An 18,240-nucleotide genomic window follows, 5' to 3' on the forward strand; every position below is an offset into this window, starting at 1 on the left:
CAAGGGAGCGTGTGTGGCAGGACTGGGACATTTCTTCTCATTTTTTGTTTTTGTTTGTTTTGTTTTAATAGTTAATGATATTTACAACTGGGAATATTTAAATACTAAGGGCAGTGCATTGAAGACAAGGATTTGACTCTGTCTGACCCAAGTCCCCGTTTTATTACATGCACTCTGAGAATAGGTCTGCTCCTGACTCCTCTTGCTATGTTGGGATTGTAGTCAAACTTCTGATAATGATTACCAGAATCTAGGGGTGAGCAGCTGTCCAGCAGTGCTCACATTAAATGACACTGTTACCTCTTTCACATGTCACCGTCCTCCTTTTGATATTTCACTAGTCATACCGTGTTACTCTCCAGCCCGCCACTGAGGCAGCCTCCCTCCAAGGCACCTTAATAAATGTGTCTCAGCAGTGCCCAGTATCCCATGGAAATGGACTGTAAAACAATCATGCTATTAGGATGTCAGAAATGAGTTTACTAATATGCATGAATCATACAGGAATAGCTAGTGTTATTCTGAAACTTCGGTTGGAGTTGTGGGGGCAAACAACTTAAAAACTAAGAGAGCGACAAATTTATGAGTGCAATTGTATGATGAAGTTCTTTGTGATGGTAGGAGGCAGGGCTCAACTACCCTGGGACTTGTTTCTTGTTGAAGTCTTATGTTCCTGAAAGCTCATGCTTCTGGGTTTTAGCCGGCCACTAGAAGGGGTAAGGAAGGGATATTTTTTTTCTGCCCAGTGCTGGGAGGTTTTTTTATCTTCTACCTCTGAAGCATCAGGGTTGGCTATGGCTAGGGATGGGATATTGGACAAAGAGGGCCAGGGCTCTGAGGTGGCACCAAGCATTCTCTCTCTGATGTTTTGCTGGCTTGTTCTTGCTCACATACTCAGGGTCTCACTGATCACCATCTGTGGGGTGGGGAAGGAATTTTCCCCCAGGTCAGATTGGCAGTGACCTTGAGATTTTTTTTCACCTTCCTCTGCAGCATGTGGGTAAAGGTCGTTTACCAGGATTGTCTGGGTATGTCTGACTTAATCATTTCCCAGCCATTGTGGGAGCCTGGAGCACTGACACACCTTGGTCCCTCCTATTCTCTGCCGGTGGCACGTAAAAGTCTAGTCTCCTGCCGGCTGTAATAATCTGGTCTAATATTGGTTGTTGGGTTTAGCGTGTGGGTACTGAGTGGTGATGGTGGCCTATGATTTACAGGTGGCCAGAGTAGATAATCTGGTGGTCCCTTCTGGCCTTAAAGCCTGATTCTATAAAACCAAACATAATATCAAATCAATGTTGTCACTTTCTACCTTACACTGGCATCTGATTTATAATGGAGGGAAAAAACAGAACCAGTTACCAAATATGCTGCACAGTGGTAGCTGAGAAAATTCCCCAGAATAGTATTTGCTTTACATGCACAGAATTTTCATTGTAAGATAAGAAGTTATCCTTAATGAGATAAATGTTATCCTTAATGAGAGAGAGGTATTGTCACTGAACCAAGGTATAAGGGTTGCCATTATAATAAAACAGAGCCTGGTTGTATGAGAGTGTCTACATATTTTGAATATGTTATGGACAATAACAATTAATAGCTTAATCCGTATGCCAAAACTGTAAAGCTTCCATCAACACTGAGGAGGCAAGTGGCTCTGCTGAAACATTAAGGTTCTGCTTGTATCTTTCGTAACCTTTGTTTTAGACAAGTGGCTGATTGCAAGCCTTGAGCATAATGAGTCATCATTTGGTGAACAATTAAAGGCAGTTTTAAAATCAAGTCTGAGCAGTGTTTCATGCTCTGTATAATTGCATCTATACACACACGCACATACACACTGCTAAAAGAACATTACTAAGGCTATATCTACTCTATGCAGCTTTTATAGTTGTGTCGCTACAGCTGTGCCATTAAAAGGCGCACAGCATAGCCACTGTTTGTCGGTTCTCCAGCCGACAATAAAACTTCCACCTCCAGCAAGTGGCGTTAGCATTGTCGGTGGAAGAGCGCTTCTGCCAACAAAGCACTGTTCACACCGGCGCTTCTCATCAGCAAAACTTTTGTCTTTGAGGGTGGTTTTTTTTTTTTTTTAACACCTATGAAAGACAAAAGCTTTGTTGTTCAGTTGCCAGTGTAGACCTAGCCTAAGGTTGTACAATCAAGCACTCAGAATTTAGGAAATGCCAGAATAACATGCCCATGCAGCAGTGGATCTGTGAGTTCTCTGAAGTGCAGCAGCTGGCAGCATGAGCTATGGAACTCAGTCTGAGGCCCATCAGGATCTGTCTACTGCAAGGTGGGATGGTCCCACATCTTGGGCTGCAGCCCAAGCCCTAAGGCCTAGACTACAATTAAACAGCTCCACAGGCCAAGCCCTGCAAGCCTGAGTCAGCTGGCATGGGCCAGTCTGATTGCAGTGTAGACATCCACAGTGTTGTACTGGGAACTCATGTTTAGCTGATTATCCACCACAACCCCCAAATCTTTTTCAGAGGCACTGCTTCCCAACATAGAGTCTCTCATCCTGTAAGTATGGATTACATTCTTTGTTCTTAGTTGTATACAGATAAATGTAAATGTGTTAAAACACATATGGTTTGCTTGCACCCAGCTTATCAAGGGATCCAGATTGTTCTGTATCCATGACCAGTCCTTTCAGTATTTACAGCACTCTCAATTTTTGTGTCATCTATCAGTGATGATTTTTGTTTTCTTCTGGTCAATGATAAATGTTGAATAGTGAAGGAGCCCACTGGAAACAGACTTTCTTGATGCTGATTCCCCTTATTCAATTACATTTAAAGACCAATCAGTTAGCCAGCTTTTAAGTGATTTAATTTTATATCATTCTAGTTTTTTAATCAAAATGTCACGTGATATCGAACACTTTACAGAAATCTATTACATCAGCACTTTTGCCTTTATTAACCAAATCTCTAATCTTGTCAAAAATTATATCAAGTTAGTTTGATGGAATCTATTTGCTATAAACCCATGTTGATTGGCATTCATTATACACCTCTACTCGATATAACGCGACCCGATATAACACGAATTCGGATATAATGCGGTAAAGCAGTGCTCCGGGGGTAGGGGGGGCTGCGCACTCCGGTGGATCAAAAAAGCAAGTTCAACATAACGCGGTTTCACCTATAACGTGGTAAGATTTTTGGGCTCCCGAGGATAGCATTATATTGAGGTAGAGGTGTATTACCTTCCTTTAATTCTTTATTAATCAAATCCTATATCAGTCACTCCATTATTTGCCCAGGATTGATGTCACGCGGACAGGCCTATAACCCATATCATCTCATTTACCCTTTTTAAATGTTAGCACAATGTTAGCTTTCTTCCTGTCTTCTGGAACTTCCCCAGTGTTCCAAGACTTATTGAAAATCAACATTAATGGTCCAGACACCTCTTTTAAAACATTTGGATGCGAGTTATCTGGACCCACTGATTTTAAAATGTCTGACTTTAGTAGCTGCTGTTTTAACATCCTCCCAAGGTACCAGTGGAAGGAAAAGAGTATTATCATATGACATGACTATATTATCTGTTTTTTTCCAAATTTAGAACAAAAACATGCATTGAACACTTCTGTCTTTTCTGCATGAATATTGATAATTCTATCACTTCCTTCTAGTAATGGATCAATACCATTATCTGGATTCTTTTTGTTCCTGATATACCTTAAAAAATCCTCATCCTTATTGTCCTACATTTTGCTGGCCATAGGCTTCACCTTCTGACCCTTTGCTTCCTTTGTCTATTTTCTATAGTTCCTAGTTTCTGATTTGTATTAATTGGTATCAACTTCCTCTTCCTTTCATTTGTTATATGTTGTTGTCAGAGCTGCCTTCACTTTCCCTCTAAACCAGTTTCTTTTAACTAATATGGACTACTTCCTTGATTTGTCACTTTTTGGACAGCTAGTAAAATATTCTTAAATAATTCCCAATTATCCTTCACATTTTTTATTAAATTCTTCCTTCCAGTTGATTTGGCTCATAATTATTTTCAGCTCTGTGAAAATGGCTCTTTTCTTGAACCAAATGTATATATTACGGGTTTGGACTTTATTCTTTTTGTCCACTATAACTGTGATCATGTCATGATCACTTGTACCAAAGTGACCATTCTTTTTTCAGTTCTGTGATCAGTTGGGCAGGTCCCCAAGAGAAAGCATTTGACATCCTGAAATAAATGATAATGGATGTCCCTGTCCTAAAGTACTATCAGCGAGGACAGCCACTGACACTCCAGTGTGATGCATTGGAGAAAGGATTGGGTGTAGATTTTTGCAGGAGCATCCAACTGCTTAGGCCAGCAAAAGCCATGACTGAACGGGTACACCAAAATAGAAAAAAAATGGCTTCTAGCTGTGGTATTTAAAGTACACCCAGTAATAGTGCAATCAGTCCATCAACCTGAGAGACAGTCATAGCAAGGCCCCTTCTTAGTGCTCCAAAGAGTTTTTAGCACATACTGGTGCACCTCCAGAGCTACCAGGTAGAGATCAGATATTGTCCAGATATGACTATTTGTGTTAGCTGACATCCTGAGCAAGGCATGTATACTCATCATCAGTGAATTGGGGGAAGGGATCAGGACATGCAGTCCATTAAGATGTTGAACTATCTCCCAGTTACAAATGTAAAGCTAATGGAAAACAAATAGGCTATGGACAAGGACATCCAACTACAGGTAGTCAAGAGAGTGATGCTAGTAAGGTGGCCAGAACACACAAGCCAAGAATCATATATTCAAATTAAAGATGAGCTGAATGTGCAGGTGGGAATCATATTTTCTGGACAGAGAGCTGTTATGCCCATCTCATTACATAGAAATGTCATGCAAAAAATAAGACCCTACTTTTGGCACATGGCACATCACGGGTTGCCAAAACTGTCCAGTGCAGGCACTGATGGGACAACAACCAAAACCCTGCTACCAATGAGGGGAGACCTGTTGGAGACAGAAGGGTGCAAATACCTCTGGGAGGAGAAGCCAACTATCAGAGAAAGCAGGCACTAGAGTATGACTGGTCAGCCAAGGACATACTGGCCTTGGAGACAGGCATTCCTGTCAAAATCCAGCCATTAGAGAAATACCAATAGGCGTGGTCTAAAGGACTCATGAAGGGTGCAGTGGCACCCAGTTCGTATGAGTTGACTACATAAGGGAGACAAGTGGTCCAAAGGAACAGGAGGCACTTACAAACCAGTAGTCAACAGCCAGAGAGAGCCTCCTGAGATAATCACAAAATGGAGAGAGAGAGAAATATTCCAAGGTCAACCCGACAGAGAAGGAGGAGACTCCATAGAGTGATAGTTTGCTAGCCTCAGAGACAGGTGGCTGTAGGGTTGTCAACAGTCTCTTATTACAAGGGAAATCCTCTATTTTTCATTGCTGTACAAGAAAATTGAAAGTTGCTGAGTGCTGCAAAAAGCAGCAAGAATTGCTGCTGGCGAATGTAGGTGAATATGGCATATTTATTATTATTATTATTATTATTATTATTTTATTTTATTATCATTTATTTTTATTATATATTATTAATAATGCTAATATTTGGAGGAGGACGAGGGAAGGGCAGGGGTGCTAAGAAAACAGTCCCTTATTTTTGAAATACAACACTGTCAACCCTAGGTGGCTGAGGGAAAGAGATTGGTCTCGTCAGTAGGCAACCACATGAGTGACCTAACGATCTCAAACTAACTAAGTCTGTGGATGACATTCCAACTCAGTTATGCATTAGTAAACTCTGGCCAAAATGACACAGGGTGGGGATCTAGGCATCAATTTTTTTTAATGTTTATATTAAAGTGTTTGTAAAACAGGGAAGACAAATCATAATTAGTGGAACTGGGCCAGTCAGAAGGCCAGTGTTTCCCTGAAGGACTGATATTGAGGGGATATCAGTAGAATAGCACCTGCAGGGAGTTACACTGGAAGCAATTGAGCCATATGGACAGAGCGGTCCATAGTTTAATGAAGTTCTACTTGTTCAAATTAACCTGCATTCAGCTTCATTCTTTGCTAACGAAATAATCAACACCCACAATTGCTACATGTGGAGGGAGAATGTTTGGCTCAGATCTTTAAGTTACAGCTCTTGTTTTGAGCTACAAGTCTTATTGTAGTTTCTCTATAGGGGTGTTATTCACAAGGAATCTTCCCTAGCCTGGGATGGCAGAGAGACACTGCCTTCTCTGTCAGCCCAAGTTCTCAACAGCCATATATGGCATTTGGGTTGGACAGAAACAGTGATTCCACCCTAGGGAGAGAGGTGGGCAAATACTTACCTTCTGTCTGATAGCACTTGGATAGATCCTTCCCACTAAGGATCTACTAAATTATCCACAGCAACACAGCTTGGCAGTGCTACAGAACTGTTGCAGGGTTGGGTATGTGTTGTGGATGTTAGTAAGGCTAGAATTTGCCCTTCAGTTCCTGGCAGCCAGGTATCACAAAGCTGTCTGAGACTTGAATTTGAATCCCTTTCATAGTGACATCTAGTGCAATGACTGTCCCCTTCCCCTTTCTTCATTGAAGTTAGTAACTAAAATAATTACATTAACTATGTCTGCTGGCTATCTCTTTAATAAATTTGTACCTAAACTGAAAGAGGCAAAAAATCAGTGTTTGACATTTTCATTGCTTGATATAAAAGGTCAGTTTTTGCTTCTGGCAGATTTGCTAAGTTGGCAATAATCAAAACATGTCTCTTGTTGCTAGAAACTTTGATTGTTCATGACAGTGAAGGAAGAGCTTCAAAGCCAACAGACAGAGTACACCAAGTGCTGCAGAAAGCTGGTTTACCTACATAAGCCCAGTTCAGTTTCTCCTGTGGGTACTCCTAAAGCTCTCAGAGCTTCTCTTTGTGGAGTTAATTGCATTATAACCTCAAAGGTGGGGAGGGGCTGCTAGCTGTCCAGTGGAGGTAGGGGACGAAACATGTCATAAGGCCAAATTATATTTAGTGAGGGAAACGAGTGATGTCTGACCTTTGATCTTAATGATGTGGGGTTCTTGTGCCAGACTGAATAATAAAGAGGGGGGAGGGGTTAGCTTTGTTTGGTGTGTCTTATCCAGGTAAAGGCCAGATGAGTTCACTATGCTCAGCTACTCACAGAAATATGCATGCAGTTATCCCCTTAGAAGATAATGCTGTCTTAGCATTACATCCACTATAGTCCCCTGTGCAGAGGCTACTGTGCATCAGCCAATGACAACTTGCTACTAAGATTTGGGTGAGCTAAAGAAACAGTGAGAATGAGTGGCCCTAAGCCTATATTCTATGCATCTTTCCTTTTCTGCTGGTTCCTGTCATCAGTGAGGTTGTGAGCGGAGCTGAGCAAATAATGAATTTTTCAGTTTGCTGGCAATTCCAAAAAATCCATAAAGAAGTTTAGTTTTAGGTTGAACCAAACACAATTTTCTTTTTAATTTTAAGTGAATTGACAATTCAAAACATTTCAAGTCAGGTTGAAATAAAACATTTTGTATTATTCTAATTAAAAAAGATCATTTTGTCAAAATGCCCAGGCAGACTAGATTCACAAAATATCTTGGGAAATAGATCTTCCTTGTCACCTTTAGCCCAGCAGTTAGGGTGCTTTCCTGGGATGTATGAGCCTGGGGTTTAATTCCCCACTCTGCCTGAAGTGGAGAAAGGATTTGAAATTGGGGTCTACGAGCTTGCAGGAAAGTACCCTAGGCAATGGGATATTCTGATATGGGGCTTTCTCAAGCCCCTGTCAAAGCTGTTCACTTTGAATCATTGAAGCAAGGACTTGAACTGTAGGGCTCCCACAGTCTAGATGAATGCCCTAACTACCAGGCTACAGTCATTTTCACTCTCTTTCCCTGGCTCGATGACTATCCACTGTCATTCATAATGACAATAAATAGTATGGTATTCTATAAACATCTGTGAACTTTTCCTGTGGGATTTCTATAAAACTTAGTCCAACTGGATGAAGGCTACTTCTGGTTTAGAGTTAATTCCAGTATTAAAATACAGTAGTTGCAGTGACACAGTCAAGAATTCCTAATTACAACCATGTGTTGGGATATATAGGACATAACAGTAGTAGCTTAAATTCTATTGAAACAATTGATAAATGTTGACATTTATAACGATGGCCACTGCATAAAGCTTGAATAGTAGTAGTACCTAGAAGCCATCCAAGTCTATCCTATTGTGCTATGATCCATATCAACAAACAAACTGTGCCCCAGGAGAACAGAAAACAAGAGAGCCCCTCCAGAGAATGTTTCTTGGGTCTTGTATTCTCCTGCTTCACTCTAAATATTGAGGAAAATTCCCACAGATTATTATTAATATTTCGTACACATTTTGATTACTTTCCTCTGGACGATTTACTCAGTTCACTAGAATATAACGATCAGCGACAGGTGCAAATAACCTTGATTATCATTGTTATTTATACATATAAAAAGATATATATGTCTCTCCAAAACATTTTTTACTATTGCAGATTTTAGTTAGAAAACTAGTATTTGCCTCAAGGCAGTAGCTGTCATCAGACATCACATGTAGCTGTCAGGCCCACCAGTAATAATCTTCTTTGCATATCTTTAAGAATAAAAACATTTCTAATTAAATTTCTAAAGCTTCTTATCTTCAAGGCCTGGATGAAGCTGCAGTGGAATATATCATTCCTAGTAACAATGGGTAAAACTGTAATTCCCCGTATAATACAAATCTAGTTGATTGTAACACATTATGTTCATTAGAAAGTAATAGATTTTTTTTCTTGTTTGATTAAAGCAGCTGCTATTTAATCTGGGTTTAGAGACAGTGTATTGGCTCATACTTAAAGGGTGATTGGACTGATGGAGCTTTGGAATGACACCAAAACCATCTTCTATTCAGCAATACAACTTTATATGCTACTAATTTAACAGATCTGTGAAAGATCAGGGGAAATATATCTTAATTAAACAGTGTACGGACATCTCAGTGGAAAAATAATAGCTAAGAATAAAGAATTAACACAATTTAACAATGGTTGGTCAGTGGTTAGGCATGAAAAGTTACAGGCAGAGAGTACATAGGTTGAAATAGCAAATAAGAATTAAGATGTATCTTTATTGGATTTAAAGGAAAATATGAATTGTGTTAGCAGTAAATGAATGGTATATAAAAATTGTTAAATGCATTGGTCAATGAAATAATTTATAAAAGACAATGCTTTGCTCTTAGGATTTTAATCAAGTTTTGTATGTCTATGTTAAAACAAAAGTTGGAAGGAAATGTAAAATGTCCAAAGTTCTAAATACAAATACAGCATCAGGTAAATGGCCTTTATATCTTGGAAAACCCTGGATTGTTTTTAGGGAAATTAAACATAATTCCCAAATGGTGGACCTGATCCAAAGCCTTTGGGAGACTTTTCACTGGGCTTTGGATCAGATCCTATGTTTGTTTGCTATATTAAGCATTTAAAATGAACTCATTGTAAAATTTTAGGCCAGATCCTGCACTACAGCTAAACTGTCAGGATGTTGTGGACCAACATTGCTTAAAACTCACTTTTGCACTCTCCTATTATTGCTGCTTCTCTGTACATGGTTGGTCTCCCTGCGTTGGTTAGAGAAGAACTCAGTGGTGCTCTGACTTGCGTTTGGCTGCAGTGACCACAAGAAACCAAAAAGGCAGCTGAGAATTGGCATTGTATGAGAATGTTCCCGCCATGCCCTTGCCTCCAGCCATGCTCCTATTTTTCTTATGTTGAAAAAAGAAAACAAACAGTACTGCAGCAAGTAAAATTCCAGTTTCAAAGAGAAAATCCACTTTTCTGTGCTCTGAGGATTGCTTATATGTTCCTTTCTTTTATTCTACCTTCCTTATTTGTTTAGATCATTGATCTGTTTAGTGAGCAAATGGGCCTTATTTTGTAATAGAGCTTCCACTATGACAGTGAGCTCCTGGTTCTTGAATATATCATAATAATACCTCCTTATTAGGAACACCAGGTGGTTTCCTCATAAACTGTACAAAAAAAATGGAAAGATAAGTGGCTAATAGAGGGAGAAAAATAAAGTTGAACCCGATTTGATGATGGGCTCATCCCAAACTTTCTTTATACATTATACTACTGAGCCATAGCTTGTGCTTTCCAGATACTTATCCTACAGTGGTACTCAATGAAGAATCCTAATTTAATATAAGAAGCCTCCTCCATCCTGTTTCAGTTTCCTCTCACAGTATGTTGGAAGCTGTACAAGAGAATCAAATGCAAAAAATAAAACTCTTAACAACTTTTACCTTTTCACTTCTGAGCATTTTTGTTGCAGGGGGAAACCTGCTTTTATGGCATTCATCCTGCATACTAGGCTGGGGGTTGTTGTTTGGACCCACAGAGGACTAGCTGATCAAACTAAGTACCAAATTGTGTTACTATAGTCTATGGTATGATAAATAACTATGCAGCCTCTCCTGCCCTTACAGAGTGGCTTTTTGTTCCTGACTCATGGCTAGTCCACATATACAAGTCTGCTACTGCTTCTGAGCTAACAGATCTAGTCCCTTAGCTCATGTGTTCAAATTCAGAGTCATGGGATCAAGCCTAGCTGACAGCATTGTTTCCTGGGGTTTTCAGAACCCCCAACAGGGGCAACTTAACTATTTCATTCCAAGCGGTGCAAGGAATTAATCAACAGGAACTCCACAATCCTGTCTGATCAAGGAGAAATGCAAGTAAGCATGCTTTTGTCTAAGGGTATGTCTACACTACGAGGGTAATTCGATTTTACTTAAATCGAATATGTGGCATCGATATTGCAAAGTCGAACGTGTGTGTCCACACTAAGGACACACTAAGGACAGTAATTCGACTTTGTGAGTCCACACTAACGGGCGAGCGTCGATATTGGAAGCGGTGCACTGTGGGCAGCTATCCCACAGTTCCCGCAGTCCCCGCTGCCCATCGGAATTCTGGGTCGAGCCGCCAATGCCTTCTGGGTAAAAAAAATTTGTCGTCATCCGTCCGTCACTAACGCCCTCCCTCCCTCCATGAAAGCGCCGGCGGGAAATCAGTTCGCGCACTTTTCTGGTCAGTGACAGCGCGGACGCCACAGCACTGCGATCATGGATCACGCTGCGACCATCGCTGCACTTGTGGCCGTTCTCAACACCTCGCAGCTTATCATACACCTTTCCCTGAGGCAGATGAAGAGTAATCAGGCGAGGAGGCTACGACACCGCCGTGATGGCCTGAAGTCGGAGAGTAGCACAGAGCTGTCAGAAACCACGAGCCCCAGCGCCCAGGACATCACGGTGGCAATGGGGCATGTGGATATCGTGGAACGGCGATTCTGGGCCCGGGAAACAAGCACGGACTGGTGGGACCGTATAGTGCTTCAGGTCTGGGATGAATCCCAGTGGCTGCGAAACTTTCGCATGCGGAAGGGGACTTTCCTCGAACTTTGTGAATTGCTGTCCCCTGCCCTGAAGCGCCAGAATACCAGGATGAGAGCAGCCCTCACAGTTGAGAAGCGAGTGGCCATAGCCCTCTGGAAGCTTGCAACGCCGGACAGCTACTGGTCAGTCGCGAACCACTTTGGTGTGGGCAAATCTACCGTGGGGGTTGTTGTCATGCAAGTAGCCAAGGCAATCGTGAAGGTACTGCTCCCAAAGGTAGTGACCCTGGGAAACGCGCAGGTCATCATAGATGGCTTTGCCGCGATGGGATTCCCAAACTGCGGTGGGGCTATCGATGGGACTCACATCCCTATCCTGGGACCGGACCACCAGGCCAGCCAGTACATCAATAGAAAGGGCTACTTTTCAATGGTGCTGCAAGCACTGGTGGACCATCGGGGACGGTTTACAAACATCTACGTCGGATGGCCGGGCAAGGTTCATGACGCTCGCGTGTTCAGGAACTCTGGTCTGTTTAGACGGCTGCAGGAAGGTATTTACTTCCCAGACCACAAAATAACTCTTGGGGATGTGGAGATGCCTACAGTCATCCTCGGGGACCCAGCCTACCCGCTAATGCCCTGGCTCATGAAGCCCTATACTGGCGCCCTGGACACAGAAAAAGAACTGTTCAACTACCGTCTCAGCAAGTGCAGAATGGTGGTGGAGTGTGCTTTTGGCCGTCTCAAAGGGAGATGGAGAAGCTTACTCACTCGCTGTGATCTCAGTGAAACCAATATCCCCATCGTTATTGCAGCTTGCTGTGTGCTCCACAATCTGTGTGAGAGCAAGGGGGAGACCTTTATGGCGGGGTGGGAGCTAGAGGCAAATAGCCTGGCTGCTGATTACGTCCAGCCAGACAGCCGGGCCATTAGAAGATCCCAGCGGGACGCCCTGTGCATCCGGGAGGCTTTGAAAGCTAGGTTCCTGAGTGAGCAGGGCAACCAGTGACTTTTCAGTTTGTGGACAGAAAAGCTGAACCTGCCCCCGTTTCTTTACCCAGTCCATTTTGACTATCCTCTCCAGTTACATACAACCTTCACCCCCTTCCCCTTCCCAAAAAATAAAATCATTTCGATTTTTTAATGAACACCGTTGTCTGTATTGCTGTTTTCGCGGGAATATTTTAAACCGGGGACGCAGACTGTGGCGGGGGGCGGGTTTAGTGTTCTGATGCAAATGATACTTCTAAACTCCCGGAATGACAGGCTCCGCACTGGTGGACTGGTTATTTCAATGGAGCCTGCCAGCACTCCTGGGGGGGACTGTGTGTATGTGTCGGCTATGTGACTTTCTGGCAGGGGGGGTAGGGTTACAGATCCCCTGCTGCGTGGATCTGTGAGCCAGGATAAGGACCGCTGCATAAGATCTGTAACTGCCCTCCCCCGCCACAAAGTCACAGAGCAACCCCCCCCCCCCAGAACATGAAAAACACCTCCCAGACTGACCAGGGTAACCAGTGACTGCACTGTGTATGTGTCCTGATGCTGGACCTGACACCGCCTCTGTACCCTGCTAAAGGTCACTGTCCTGTCCAATTACCAAGCCCCTTCCCCCCCTCCAGACAGACTCTCCCTCAAAAGAACCTGACTGAAACAGTAATGGAGAGAAACAAACATTTTATTGCGAACCAGACATGAAACGTGGGGTGTGAAACTTGGACGGGGGCTTGTGTGAGGTGGGTAGGAAAGGGCTTATGAAATTTTGGGGAATGTCAGCCTTCTAGTGCTAGAGCAGTCTGCAGGGGTTGACTGAAAGTTTTAACGGCCCTTGCCGCCCCTCCTTCTTTGGACTTTGGGTGAGGGGGGTGTGGGACTTGGTGGCGGGTGAGGGCGGTTACAGATAGACTGCAGCGGGGCTCTGTCCTCCTGCCTCCGGTCTTGCAGAACATCCACAAGGCGCCGGAGCGTGTCCGTTTGCTCCCTCATTAGTCCAAGCAGCTTTTCAGTAGCCTGTTGGTCCTCCTGACGCCACCTCTCCTCCCGTTCCATGACTGCTCGGTGCATTTGTGACAAGTTCTCCCTCCACTGTGTCTGCTGGGCTGCCTGGGCTCGGGAGCAGTCCATTAGTTCTGAGAACATGTCTTCACGCGTCTTCTTCTTCCTCCGCCTAATCTGCGCTAGCCTCTGGGAGTGTGCTGACAGGCTGGGTTGGGAGACAGTCGCAGATGTGTCTGTGTGAATTGTAAAAAGGGAGTGAATTCCTGAGACAGATAAATGAAATTGTATACAAAGAACCTAGTCTTTCTCTGTGAACAAGACCATGCACTGAACCTCTCACATGCGCACTCAGGACAAGGTCGAATTTTCGGCCGTCGCCTTCAGTGCCTGTGGACTTGCGGAGGTCTTGGAGTGTTCAGAGAACTGTGGCTGGAGACCTGAACTTCTGGAGCGGGCAATAATGGTAAGCCACAGACTTGTGGCTGCTTAAAACTCCAGCAGTAGCACTGGCCTCCTTTCACATTGAAAGCAATGCCAGTCTCTGCTGCCAGCAATCAGGACAGCATGAACTCTGCCCCTGTCCCACCCCCTCGCAGCTGTCCCAGGGAAAGATCCCTGTATGCTGCCCCTCTCCCTCCACCGCGTGGCTGTCAAGCAGTCCCAATACTAACATTCCCCTCCCTAATTCAAAGCAGGGCGTCATGAGCGACATCACCCTCCTGAGGATCCCGGACACCCAGAGAGAACGCATGCTGCGGGAAAGCATGCAGAAACCGGGGCCGTATGCCGCCATGCTATGTCGTGCGATGATCCCGGAGTACTTGATTGTGGCGTGGAGGGGACATGTCTGCTACCACGGAGGGCCCACTAAGATCGCCCTACCCCGGAACCTGATCAACAGGCTTGAGCTCTACCTCCACGAGACCTACGAGGAGTTCTCCTACGAGGATTTCTCGTCGATCCCCGGCCACATTGACCGGATTTTCGCGTAGGTGCACTGGGACTTTGGAGTGGAGCGTCTTGGGCCTGGGAATCATGTAGTAACGGACATTGTGAAAATTTTTTAAAACACTTGGGACTAAATTGAGAAGAGCCTAAGACAGAGAAATCATGAAAACCCATTTGTTACCTTTGTAAATATTCCTGTTTTGTACCTGATTATTTTTTTACTAGTTTACAGAACTTTTATAAATGTACATTGTTAATAGTATAAATATTACCGTTCTGTTTTAAATAAATGTTTACATGTTTACAGCACTTACTGCTTGATCCTTCCCCTGATTCTGTGTCCGGGGTAAGGGATGGGGACGGTTGGTACGGGATCTCGGTAAGGGTGATGAAGAGCTCCTGGCTGTCGGGGAAATCAGCGGTGCCAGCGCTGTCGACTGCCTCGTCCTCCTCATCTCCTTCTTCATCTTCCCCGTCCGCTATCATGTCCGACGAGGAACCGGCCGCGGACATGATCCCATCCTCGGAGTCCACGGTCAGGGGTGGGGTAGTGGTGGCGGCCGCTCCCAGGATGGAATGCAGTGCCTCGTAGAAACGGGATGTGTGGGGCTGGGATCCGGAGCGTCCGTTAGCCTCTTTGGTTTTTTGGTAGCCTTGTCTCAGCTCCTTGATTTTCACGCGGCACTGCGTTGCATCCCGGCTGTAGCCTCTCTCTGCCATGGCTTTGGAGATCTTCTCGTAGATCTTAGCATTCCTTCTTTTGGAGCGCAGCTCTGAAAGCACGGACTCATCGCCCCACACTGCGATGAGATCCAAGACTTCCCGATCAGTCCATGCTGGGGCCCTCTTTCTATTAGATTGCACGGCCATCTCTGCTGGAGAGCTCTGCATAGTTGCCACTGCTGCTGAGCTCCCCTCGATGTCCAAAGAGGAACTGAGATTCAAACTGCCCAGACAGGAAAATGAAAATGAATTCAAATTTTCCCGGGGGTGTGGCTGGTCAGAGCATCCGAGCTCTGACTGCTGTCCAGAGCGTCAACAGAGTGGTGCACTGTGGGATAGCTCCCGGAGCTATTACCGTCGATTTCCATCCACACCTAGCCTAATTCGATATGGCCATGTCGAATTTAGTGCTACTCCTCTCGTTGGGGAGGATTACAGAAATCGATTTAAAGAGAGCTTTATGTCGAACTAAATGGCTTCCTGGTGTGGACGGGTGCAGGGTTAATTCGATATAACGGCGCTAAAGTCGACATAAAAGCCTAGTGTAGACCAGGCCTAACACTGCAGTTTATTAGATTTAAGCGCGCACAGACATAAGCAATAGGTTTAGAACATCCCTGATATTTCCCTATATTTTGAGACAGTATTGAGTAATCAATGACAGATCAGCGCTGGCCAAACGCCTTCCTTCTGGGGAGTAAAGATGTCAGGAAAACATCTCTCCCAGGATAGCTCCTGAGGACTGCTCCCCAAAACACTCTATTAGCTGAATTTTTTTATAACTAACTTCTACTAAACACACAGGTCATAATGACCCCTAGTAAGTCATCACTTTTGCTAACTTTCAATAAACTTACTATCAGAGGTGTCCATACTCAAGGCTGTCCATCCACATATCTTCTTTCACTCTCAGTTATTTACTCTTCTCCTCCCCTCCTCCCATACTGATTAGTAGTTATGACCTTACTTCTGAAAGCCTGTCTCCAAATTAACCCTCAACTATGTGGTGTTCTATTTCATTAATTCATAGTGGCTGAATACACATAATATGATTGCAATTAGTTTGATCACATTCTGGGGTATATATATACTCCTCAAATCCAGGGAAAAACCATAACTAATGGTATGGCTCCCCTGCATATTGCTTTTAGTGGCATGTAGAGTACCTACACAGCTCAACCCCCCCAAACATGGGTATAGATAGTAGGGTAGATGGTAAGTCACTGCTTAGGTGAGTAAAGACAGTCCTGAACCCTGTGGATTTGTACTTGGGTAGGTACCCTACATGTCTCTCTCTACTTGCCCAAGCTGTGCCTCCCGCACCTACACTGCTATTTTTAGCAGTGTACTGTCCCACTGCCTCACAGCTGCTGGAGCCTTTCCCCACTGCAGGGAAAGGCTCTAACAGCAGGGAAAGACTCCAGGACAGTATTGAGAGGTAGTTGGGAAAGGCTCCAGCAGCACCCTCCTGCCCAAGCTTTTTCTTGCCGCAGTGAAAAGCTCTGGGAGCGGGGAGCTGCAGAAGCCTTTCCCCATTGCCACCCCTCTGCCAGAGCCTTTCACTGGACAGATGTAGCATGACACTGCACACCTGCATGGACACAGCCTGCTTTTTCACTGCGGCGTGTAATTACACATACCCTAATACCACTGCAAGTGCAGTGTAGATGCATCTGAAGGGAGCTGTATACATAAGAAGAATCAAAAGTGCCTTAATAAACAGCTTTTTAACAGGCCATGGTTAAAATAATGCTGTATAATGAGTGACTGTTCTGTAAATTAGATATGTTGAAATTTAATCAAGATGACTTGTAATTCTTTATTCTCCCAATTCTTTTTCATTTTTTTCCTGTTTCTTTTCTCACACACTGATTTTTTTCAGTTAAATTGTGTTCCTTTTCAGTTGTCCCTTGTTTCACTTGATTTTTCATTTGCAGCACTGTTGTCTTATTAGTTCTCCTTTCATTGGAAATAATAAACATGGACAGTCTGTCTAAATCTGATATAAATTATCCACTGAGAAGCTGTGCAATTGTGTGCAGACCCGCATGTTAATTTATCTGTCATTGCTTTAAACAGAAGTGTGATAACTTTTAGGTGTGGCTTTAAGATACTGCATGAATGCCATTCTAAAGACCCACACATGAAAGAAGGGTTTGGCTGTATCCTCCGCTGTCACAAGTGGGAAGAGACCAGTAGAGTTCGTGAAGGGTGGGATGCTATAGAAGAGGGGGAGCAGCAATTCTACAACATGCTATATTCCTGAGATCCTGCAGAAATTCATCTACAGATTTGATTAGGGCTCTGTAGGGCAGTGAGAACGCAGCTGGTGACAGGGCCAAGAAGATAGCTGTTTCCCAAAGCTGAGTACAACTGATGGATACATTTTGGGGGACATATCTATGTGTAATTGATCAGTGTTGAGAAGGTTTTGTGCATGTTTGCTACTTCTTTTCATGTAATCTGAAAAATTAGTCCCTCTGTCTGTTTGTTTTTCAGTCTACATATTCTCTGCTCCATTTTTCATCCAACCTTTTTTCTATTGATTTTTTTTCTCTCACACAGTACCTCATCTGCAGATCAACCCCCAAAAGAGCTTGAGGCAAACTTTCAAATCCATGATGCTTCAGTGGCTTTGAATTTAGGCAAAATGAGTTTGTCAATCCTTAAAAATGGGGGGGGGGGGTTGAAAATTTCAAAAATAGTGCTTAATTTGTGCCAGGGATTGCCGGGACTGAGCCCCGGCATCTCTAGGCTTGGCAGTTCATAACGCCAACACCTCTGTGCTTGTCGAGTCAGTTATGAAAGTAAAAACATTGCTTGAGCCCCGGCACCTCTTTCATTACAAATTAAACACAGAGGAAAAATGATATCTAGAAAGATGGACATAGGTCTACAGGTTAGCCTGGAGAAATGCAAACATTAGAAATTAAAAAGAACAGAAACAGTACCATTGGGACCAAGAGAAACAACAGTAAGAAAGCAGGAATTCTTTCTCAGGTGCCTGGCCAGTGAGTCTTGCCCACATGCTAAGGGTCTAACTGATCACCATATATAGGATTGGTAAGGATTTTTCCTCCAGGTCAGATTGGCAAAGACGCTGGATTTGTGTCCCCCTGCTTCTGCAACATTGGCACAGGTCACTTCCCAGTTTGAAGTAGAGTAAATGGT

Source organism: Terrapene carolina, unplaced genomic scaffold (assembly GCF_002925995.2).
Source record: "Terrapene carolina triunguis isolate 2854851 unplaced genomic scaffold, T_m_triunguis-2.0 Scaffold69, whole genome shotgun sequence".
Taxonomy (NCBI): domain Eukaryota; kingdom Metazoa; phylum Chordata; order Testudines; family Emydidae; genus Terrapene; species Terrapene triunguis.